Below are 9,020 nucleotides of genomic sequence, written 5' to 3'. Positions count from 1 at the left end.
TTCAAGTCGCAAACAAGGTCTTTTTGATAGGGTGCAGTGGCGAACTTGTTCTAAACTTAATGGCTTCGCCACCATAGCTTAATATATTTTCACTAAACTAACACGCGGAGCAGGCGGAACAAATATTTCTGGCAGGCGGACCGGAAGACTAGAGCAAAAGAGAGAACTTGTGTACCGAAGATGTACTTTCATTGGCTAACCGCCTAGCGTTAACCTCTCGACGCACCGCCGCGCCGCCTTCCCGAGATGCATAGCGGACGCGTTAACTACACCTTGCGCTCTCCATAGGAAACCAATGGGCTATGTGCGGCGCGGTGGGCTTTGCCGCGAATGCGTACCCAATGCGTCATGTGAAACGCCTGTGTGGGTTGCATTGTCCCTCTCGCACGATACAGGTGTTGAAAACGGCAACTCCTCTAAGCTGGCATTAGATGGGCATGTCACATATTATTGACTTTTTTGGTTAGGCCTACCAAGCGCACATTTATATTTGAATTAAGATTATGGATCATTTAAAATAAAAGCAAATTGCCCGCACTGTTACTGAAAGCGTCCGATATGTCGCTCTTAGAAAGGCCAAATCCGAATGCGTCCTGTGAAACGCATATGTGGGTTTTATTGAAGAAAGCCATGAGCGTCTCTCTCGCACGATAATGTGTTGAAAACGGCCAATCAAATCCTCTATGCAGGCAATAGATGGCATGGGCATGTCACATATTATTGTGTTTTTTGGCTAAGCCTAACAAGCACACTTTCATGTTTAAATTAAGGTTACTGGATCATTTGAAACAAGACCAAATTGTCCGCGCTTTTACTGAAAGCGTCAGATATGTCGCCCTTGGATTGAAGGCCAAATCCGAAAGCGTCCTGTGAAACGTGGGTTGCATTGGAGAAAGCCATCTCTCTCTCGCACAGTAAAGGTGTTGGAAACGGCCAATATACTCCTCTATGCGGGCAATAGATGGCACGGGCATGTCACCTGTTATTGTGTTTTTTTGTTAGACCTACCAAGCACACGTCCATGTTTAAATTAAGGTTAGGCTACTGGATAATTTAAAACAAAACCAAATTGTCCGCACTGTTGCTGAAAGCGTTGGATATGTCGCCCTTGTATTGCAATTTGGCCAAATCCAAATGCGTCCTGTGAAACGCCCGTGGGTTGCATTGAAGAAAGCCATGAGCGTCTCTCTCGCACGATAAGGGTTTTGAAAATGACCAATCAAATCCTCTATGCAGGCAATAGATGGCATGGGCATGTCACATATTATTGTGTTTTTTGGCCAAGCATAACAAGCACACATTCATGTTTAAATTAAGGTTACTGGATCATTTGAAACAAAAGCAAATCGTCCGCGCATTTACTGAAAGCGTAAGATATGTCGCCCTTGGATTGAAGGCCAAATCCGAAAGCGTCCTGTGAAACGTGGGTTGCATTGGAGAAAGCCATCTCTCTCTCGCACGGTAAAGGTATTGAAAACGGCCAATATACTCATCTATGCGGGCAATAGATGGCACGGGCATTTCACCTGTTATTGTGTTTTTTTTTGTTAGACCTACCAAGCACACGTCCAGGTTTAAAATAAGGTTAGGCTACTGGATAATTTAAAACAAAACCAAATTGTCCGCACTGTTGCTGAAAGCGTCGGATATGTCGCCCTTGTATTGCAATTTGGCCAAATCCAAATGCGTCCTGTGAAACGCCCGTGGGTTGCATTGAAGAAAGCCATGAGCGTCTCTCTCGCACGATAAGGGTTTTGAAAATGACCAATCAAATCCTCTATGCAGGCAATAGATGGCATGGGCATGTCACATATTATTGTGTTTTTTGGCCAAGCATAACAAGCACACATTCATGTTTAAATTAAGGTTACTGGATCGATCATTTGAAACAAAAGCAAATCGTCCGCGCATTTACTGAAAGCGTAAGATATGTCGCCCTTGGATTGAAGGCCAAATCCGAAAGCGTCCTGTGAAACGTGGGTTGCATTGGAGAAAGCCATCTCTCTCTCGCACGGTAAAGGTATTGAAAACGGCCAATATACTCCTCTATGAGGGCAATAGATGGCACGGGCATTTCACCTGTTATTGTGTTTTTTTTTGTTAGACCTACCAAGCACACGTCCAGGTTTAAAATAAGGTTAGGCTACTGGATAATTTAAAACAAAACCAAATTGTCCGCACTGTTGCTGAAAGCGTCGGATATGTCGCCCTTGTATTGCAATTTGGCCAAATCCAAATGCGTCCTGTGAAACGCCCGTGGGTTGCATTGAAGAAAGCCATGAGCGTCTCTCTCGCACGATAAGGGTTTTGAAAATGACCAATCAAATCCTCTATGCAGGCAATAGATGGCATGGGCATGTCACATATTATTGTGTTTTTTGGCCAAGCATAACAAGCACACATTCATGTTTAAATTAAGGTTACTGGATCATTTGAAACAAAAGCAAATCGTCCGCGCATTTACTGAAAGCGTAAGATATGTCGCCCTTGGATTGAAGGCCAAATCCGAAAGCGTCCTGTGAAACGTGGGTTGCATTGGAGAAAGCCATGTCTCTCTCGCACGGTAAAGGTATTGAAAACGGCCAATATACTCCTCTATGCGGGCAATAGATGGCACGGGCATTTCACCTGTTATTGTGTTTTTTTTTGTTAGACCTACCAAGCACACGTCCAGGTTTAAAATAAGGTTAGGCTACTGGATAATTTAAAACAAAACCAAATTGTCCGCACTGTTGCTGAAAGCGTCGGATATGTCGCCCTTGTATTGCAATTTGGCCAAATCCAAATGCGTCCTGTGAAACGCCCGTGGGTTGCATTGAAGAAAGCCATGAGCGTCTCTCTCGCACGATAAGGGTTTTGAAAATGACCAATCAAATCCTCTATGCAGGCAATAGATGGCATGGGCATGTCACATATTATTGTGTTTTTTGGCCAAGCATAACAAGCACACATTCATGTTTAAATTAAGGTTACTGGATCATTTGAAACAAAAGCAAATCGTCCGCGCATTTACTGAAAGCGTAAGATATGTCGCCCTTGGATTGAAGGCCAAATCCGAAAGCGTCCTGTGAAACGTGGGTTGCATTGGAGAAAGCCATCTCTCTCTCGCACGGTAAAGGTATTGAAAACGGCCAATATACTCCTCTATGCGGGCAATAGATGGCACGGGCATTTCACCTGTTATTGTGGTTTTTTTTTGTTAGACCTACCAAGCACACGTCCAGGTTTAAAATAAGGTTAGGCTACTGGATAATTTAAAACAAAACCAAATTGTCCGCACTGTTGCTGAAAGCGTCGGATATGTCGGCCTTGTATTGCAATTTGGCCAAATCCGAATGCGTCCTGTGAAACGCCCGTGGGTTGCATTGGAGAAAGCCATGAGCCCAGAGCGTCTAATAACATCGCTGGTGGTTTTACGCTGAAGTTGGTTGAAAGCCATGAGCGTGCACCTACACGCGAAAGGGTGCTATATGCGTGGACAGAAAACGCCGAAGGACGTGACAAAACGGCCTTATATGACGCCCTGAGATGAGAACGGGTTGGTAATTTTAGGTGCCAATTATATTATTTTTAATATTTAAATAGTGACTAACTGTTTAGCATGAACAATAGCTTTAAAAGTGTTTAATTAGATTGCAATTTAAGCGATTTCTGAAATGTCAAAGCTTTTCATTTAAATTTAAACTTCCATAATCATTTTTTTATATTTTATTATGATGTATGTAAACAGTATGTTCAAATTATAAATAAATAATATAAATACATTTATTATATATAAAATTTACCTCTTGTCCCCCAATGGATGCCACTTACAAGCAAGAAAAACTTGTCTCGCCACAGAGTGCATGTGAACGCAGATCCTGCTGTTGGTTGGTTGTTATGAAATTATCATACCCATTCTTTCACTCACTCTTATTCTCTCTCACACACACTTTGGGCCCTAATTTAGCAATATAAAATGCATGGTCACTAGCAAATAACGTAAATACATTTAGGGGTTTGTCCAGTCCACATTCGGGGTGGTTTTGTTATCAAACGTCAGGTGCCTGGCGCAAAAAGGTGGCTCTTATGTTTCTTAATCAGTCATGGGTGTGTTTTGGGCTTAACATCCTTTAAATCAATGAGGAGGACATCTGTCATTCCCTTTAACCAGCAAGCAGGGCAACTTCAAACAGCGCATCAGTATTTTGATAGTCAGTGGTGTATTTGAAGGAATCTGCTTGTACGCAAGACCGTATGGAACAGGTATTCCACTAAGCCATTCTTTACTAAAACCGAGTAGAGTATAGGCTACACACATCTGCACTTGTCTATTAATTGAACATATAGGCAAAGTGAAACTAACTTCTCTGTGGTGTCATAGTCATCGACAAAACAGTTATACACAGTTAATTACTTTCAATATTGACTGACAATGGGTAACCAGCAAAACCATAGCCTGAAAAAAGCAAAACTTCCCCCTATAATGTTCGAATGACTGAATAAATAACCTAAGGACATTTATTCTGCAGAGGAATTGCTGTTTACATCTCGTGACAGTGCGTCTTTAGCTGTGTTTCATATGCGCCTTTCGCTATAGACCAGGGCCCACTTCCCCGAAAGCATCTTAAGCCTAAGAGCGTTGTAAAGTCCCTCTTACGAACGTCTTAAGATTTGCCGACTGTTTCCCGAAACCATCGTAGCTTAAGAGCATCGTGAAAACACTCGTAGATCTACGAGTGCTCCAGAGTACTCGATACCAGCTAAGAGCGTCTTAACAGTACTTCTCACTGAGGTCACCAACAGGACATACAGAGGAATTACAACTTAGAATACATAATCCAATTTATGTTCCCATTCTTTATTGTGTTTACCTGTGATGAATCAGATTTTAGCGTGCAAAATAGCCTACATTTAATGGTCATAATAATGTGATGAAAAGCGGACAAAAATGCAATCAAGTTATGAAACGAGACGTTGCCAGAATAGTTTGACATTATCTTTGCTAAGTGAATATTTTATTAGGCCTATGAGGTAAAAAGCAGAGAAAGCAACATGTGGTTTAGTCTGTAGCCTACTGCATCAAAATCTAAGCCTACACATTTCCTCTCTTTCTTACTCGACTTCTTTCTTATCTTCAAACGTGTTTTTAAGTGGCACCGCGAAAAATTATTGCATGGTGCAACAATCTAATCTTAAAATAATTACAATTATTTATGTCTCTGTGTGGTATATAACCTACTTGGGATGCTTACATGCAGATGTCAAAGTGTTTCTATTTTCGTATTTATGTGAATTACAGTTTTTTTCAGTCGCTAACAAGCGTTTGTCTAACCAGTTGACACATTTTCAAAACTCTAAACACAATTAGCACAGCATCGGTCTTTTGTGGCCATACCATTCACACATTTCATGTCGTTTTCACCCAATATGCAGTAAGTGAACACATTTCCACAATGCTTAAATTGTCTTAACAAACAAGCTATACTTCCCAACAAAACTATGGATTGTTTTAGTAGTATTTACGAATGTTAACACACAACATCCCACAATGGCAAACACAATATTCTAAACCGTAGATACAGTATAAAAACCTCTGCTTCTGCTACTAAACGTTTTTTTATCCCAGGTGCATCGCCTTTGATAATATCACATGCGATGTTGATGAAAACATGTGGCCTAACTCTGAAGATCGCAGAGATTAGATACAGTAATGTTGTGCTTTTTTTTTAGTTCCCCCCTTTTTATCTGGGCTTTTTGCTGTTGTTTTTTGTTCAGAATGCTCTTGTGTGTTTCATGGATATTTTGTTCACTGTAAGCAATACTGTAAAACTTTTTCTGTTCTATCGTACTGTAAACAGTATTTCTACTGTACCTCCTGTAGTAAACAGTAAAGGGAAAAAAAATGATTTGTTTTTCACTGGAATGCTTTTGAATGTGAACATTACATGTGGACATACAGTTCCCAATCAAGAAATTTAGTGTAAAAACAGTGGATTGCATGTTTTGCATGCAAATACCTGTAAAACTGAAACATAAAAGTCTATGCAGTTTGTGTAATGTCAACAATAGCCAGTATTTTGAAACCTGGTGTACTTTGATTGACTGCATGTACCTTGTGAAGTGAAAACAAGTGTTATTCTATGACAGAATAATTTCATTTTGTGTCTGATTTCCAGTGTTTTGGTAAAGTTAGTGTGTGCAAAGAAAGATGTGTTAGTATATGTTTAACAAAATGTGTTTTTGAGAAGAAAATTATCCATTTGGCCAATTGTGTTTTGTAGGTGTGAGTCTGTGTTAAGAGTTTAGAAAAAGTATCTGAAATATGGTTAAGCGCTTGTTAGCGATTGAAAAAAACTGTAATGTGTAGATCCGAAGTTTAAATGGTAGGCCTATAGCTGTGACGTGCAGTCACCTGACATCACCGTCAAATCAGAGGATATTTCAGAACTATTAACGTGGACAGCTCCCCTTAAGAGCATCTTAAGAGCAGTGCACGCGAGTTCACGCTACGAGCATGTTCGGGAAACAGTCGGAAAAACCAAACGAACGATCGTAAGATGAATCGTAGAAAACCCTCTAAAGAGCGTGTCTCCGTCGTTATCGGGGAAGTGGGCCCAGGCTTTTCTTGGTCAGTGGCGTAATGCTTTTTAGACAGTATAAGATAGCGATTTTTAGATCATGTGCCAGACCACACCTTATGTCGGTAATTGCCACACCCCCGGGCGCATTATTTAATAAAAGTGAAGTGTAAGATATGAAAAAACTTTGTGTCAGAATAATAATACGCTTTGCGCCAATTTTTGCATCGCGAAAATAGGGCCCTTTATCTCACTTTCTTTGAAAATATGGATATAGACTGAAATTGTATGAGAACTGAATTGAAATCAAATAGAACACAAGTTTCTTCATTGATGTTATGAAATGATATTTGATATGGAATATGATGTATGACATGAATACATATCAAAATATCCAATTCAGTTTACCTTGATGCCTATTTTCTGTGTCAATTTTTTGTCCTATTACTACACTCTAAAAAATGATTCATGAGGTTAGTAGATAAAACTTAAAATGAAGAACATTTTCGACATAAAAAAATTAAGTTTGCTTCTTGTACATGTATAGGTGAGTTGACAACTTATTTTAAGGAGTTTGTCATACTGAAAAAGAAAGAAAGCTGACTCAACTTATTAATATATGGATTTTCAACACACAGTCTTGCTTTCACCTAACAATAGATAAGTATTAAGTTACTGAAACTTGTAAATCTCGTGACCAAACTTATAAAGCTGATAACACGACTGAACGTTCAGAACCTTCCAGACCACGCCTGAGAAGTAACAGAAATTGGCACAGGATCCTGTAGCCTGCATCGAACATCAAAGGTACGTGCAAAGTAGTCTAGCCTACTATTTTTGTGTTTGTTTTAAAAGCAACAGCTATCAAACAACGGCACATAGTGCATCATAGACATTAACCATTCTGATTTTCAGTAATACTAACCCACTCTACATCTCTCTTTCTTCCCCCTTACTGTACCTCACTTGTGAGGTATATCATCACCAGTCATCAACCATCCGTGTGTTGGCCCTCCTCTCACCCATCTCACCTGAAGTCCCATCCTCGACTGCCCTATTACTGCCCCCTATCTGGACTCCTGGCCCGTACAGCCTAGCGACCCACCACCAGCCTATGACAACTCTGCCCGGATTACTGGCCCATCCACCAACCCACCACATGCCCCTCGAAAACTCCCTTCCCCTGGACAATCCCAACGCTGGACTATTGAACTTTCTGTCACTAAATCAGGAATAACGAATTACCATAACGGATACGTAATCATCCCACCTCTTGTAACTTTCAGCTCAAGTGCTTAACACCATGTCTTATTCTCTACACCCGACTATCATATGCATTTGTCATGTATACAGACCTTACTGTCATGTACTGACCCTAGGCAGATGGGTCAGGCCCTTGAGTCGTGGATCTGCTCGAGGTTTCTTCCTATATATATCTCCAATTCTAGGGAGTTTTTCCTCGCCCCTGTTACCCATGGGCCTCTCTCTTGCTTTCCTTTTCTTCCTTTCTTTCCTTCTTTCTCTGATTGCCTACATTCTGTAAAGCGCCATGATACATGTGTTATGTTTTGGCGCTCTATAAGCACAATAAATTGAATTGAAATTGAAAATATTTGTCACGTGACACTATAAATGAAATTAACGCTACAGCTTGCCCTTTTGCTAATTTGAATATTTGAAAAGATGGATTTTACCTAGCTATGCACAGACAGTAGCTATCGTGTCTTCCAAGCTAGCTGCTGCTTGCACGGTAATTAAACCATTTTAAAAGATGACTTTGGTGAGCTGGCGTTTTCAAAGTTACCTGCAGCCTGCCCTTTGATAATTTAGTTAGTAAGTTAGTACAGGTAAATTTACCTGTCTGGTGTCTTCAAACTTCACCGTGGCAGCTGTATTCAGCACTTAATATTTTAGCATTGCTAGTTCTAACACTGCACGTGTTTGAGGATCATATTTGGTCGTTCTAGTTAAGCCTAACGTTGTCACTATTTATGAAGGTTTGTGGGCCATTTGACATTCTTATTTTCACATAATAGGTAGGCCAACATTTATTTATTTTTGAAGTTTGAGAAATATTCTGTGTCAATCCCTGCAAACCACATTGTAGATTTTGTTCATTTTGTTTGTCTTGAGGTAAATTTTCTAACATTGTGCCTTTCTTTTATACAGATAAATGATGAATTCAGACGGATCTCTACATTCATTCATTGCACAACTGGACCAGTTGCCATTGTTTTAAAAATAAACAATGCTTTTTAGAAAATTTAAATTGTTGTGTGCTTTTATTCAGACAGAAGTTAAGTAAGTTACGATAACTTAAAAAGATCCATGCAAATTGTTACCTTAATTTTTTTAAGTCATTTCAACTCAAGTTGTTTTTTGAGTAAATATTGTGAGACTTTTATAGTGAGAAGAACTCAATTAGTTTAGCCCGATTTGTCCTCTAAAAGCTTAATTAAG

Source organism: Alosa pseudoharengus, unplaced genomic scaffold (assembly GCF_046254945.1).
Source record: "Alosa pseudoharengus isolate Yale_2024_CS ecotype anadromous, Long Island Sound unplaced genomic scaffold, YU_APseudo_1.1 YU_APseudo_1.1_scf_21, whole genome shotgun sequence".
NCBI classification, from domain to species: Eukaryota; Metazoa; Chordata; class Actinopteri; order Clupeiformes; family Clupeidae; genus Alosa; species Alosa pseudoharengus.
Note: the sequence above shows the minus strand (reverse complement) of the source record.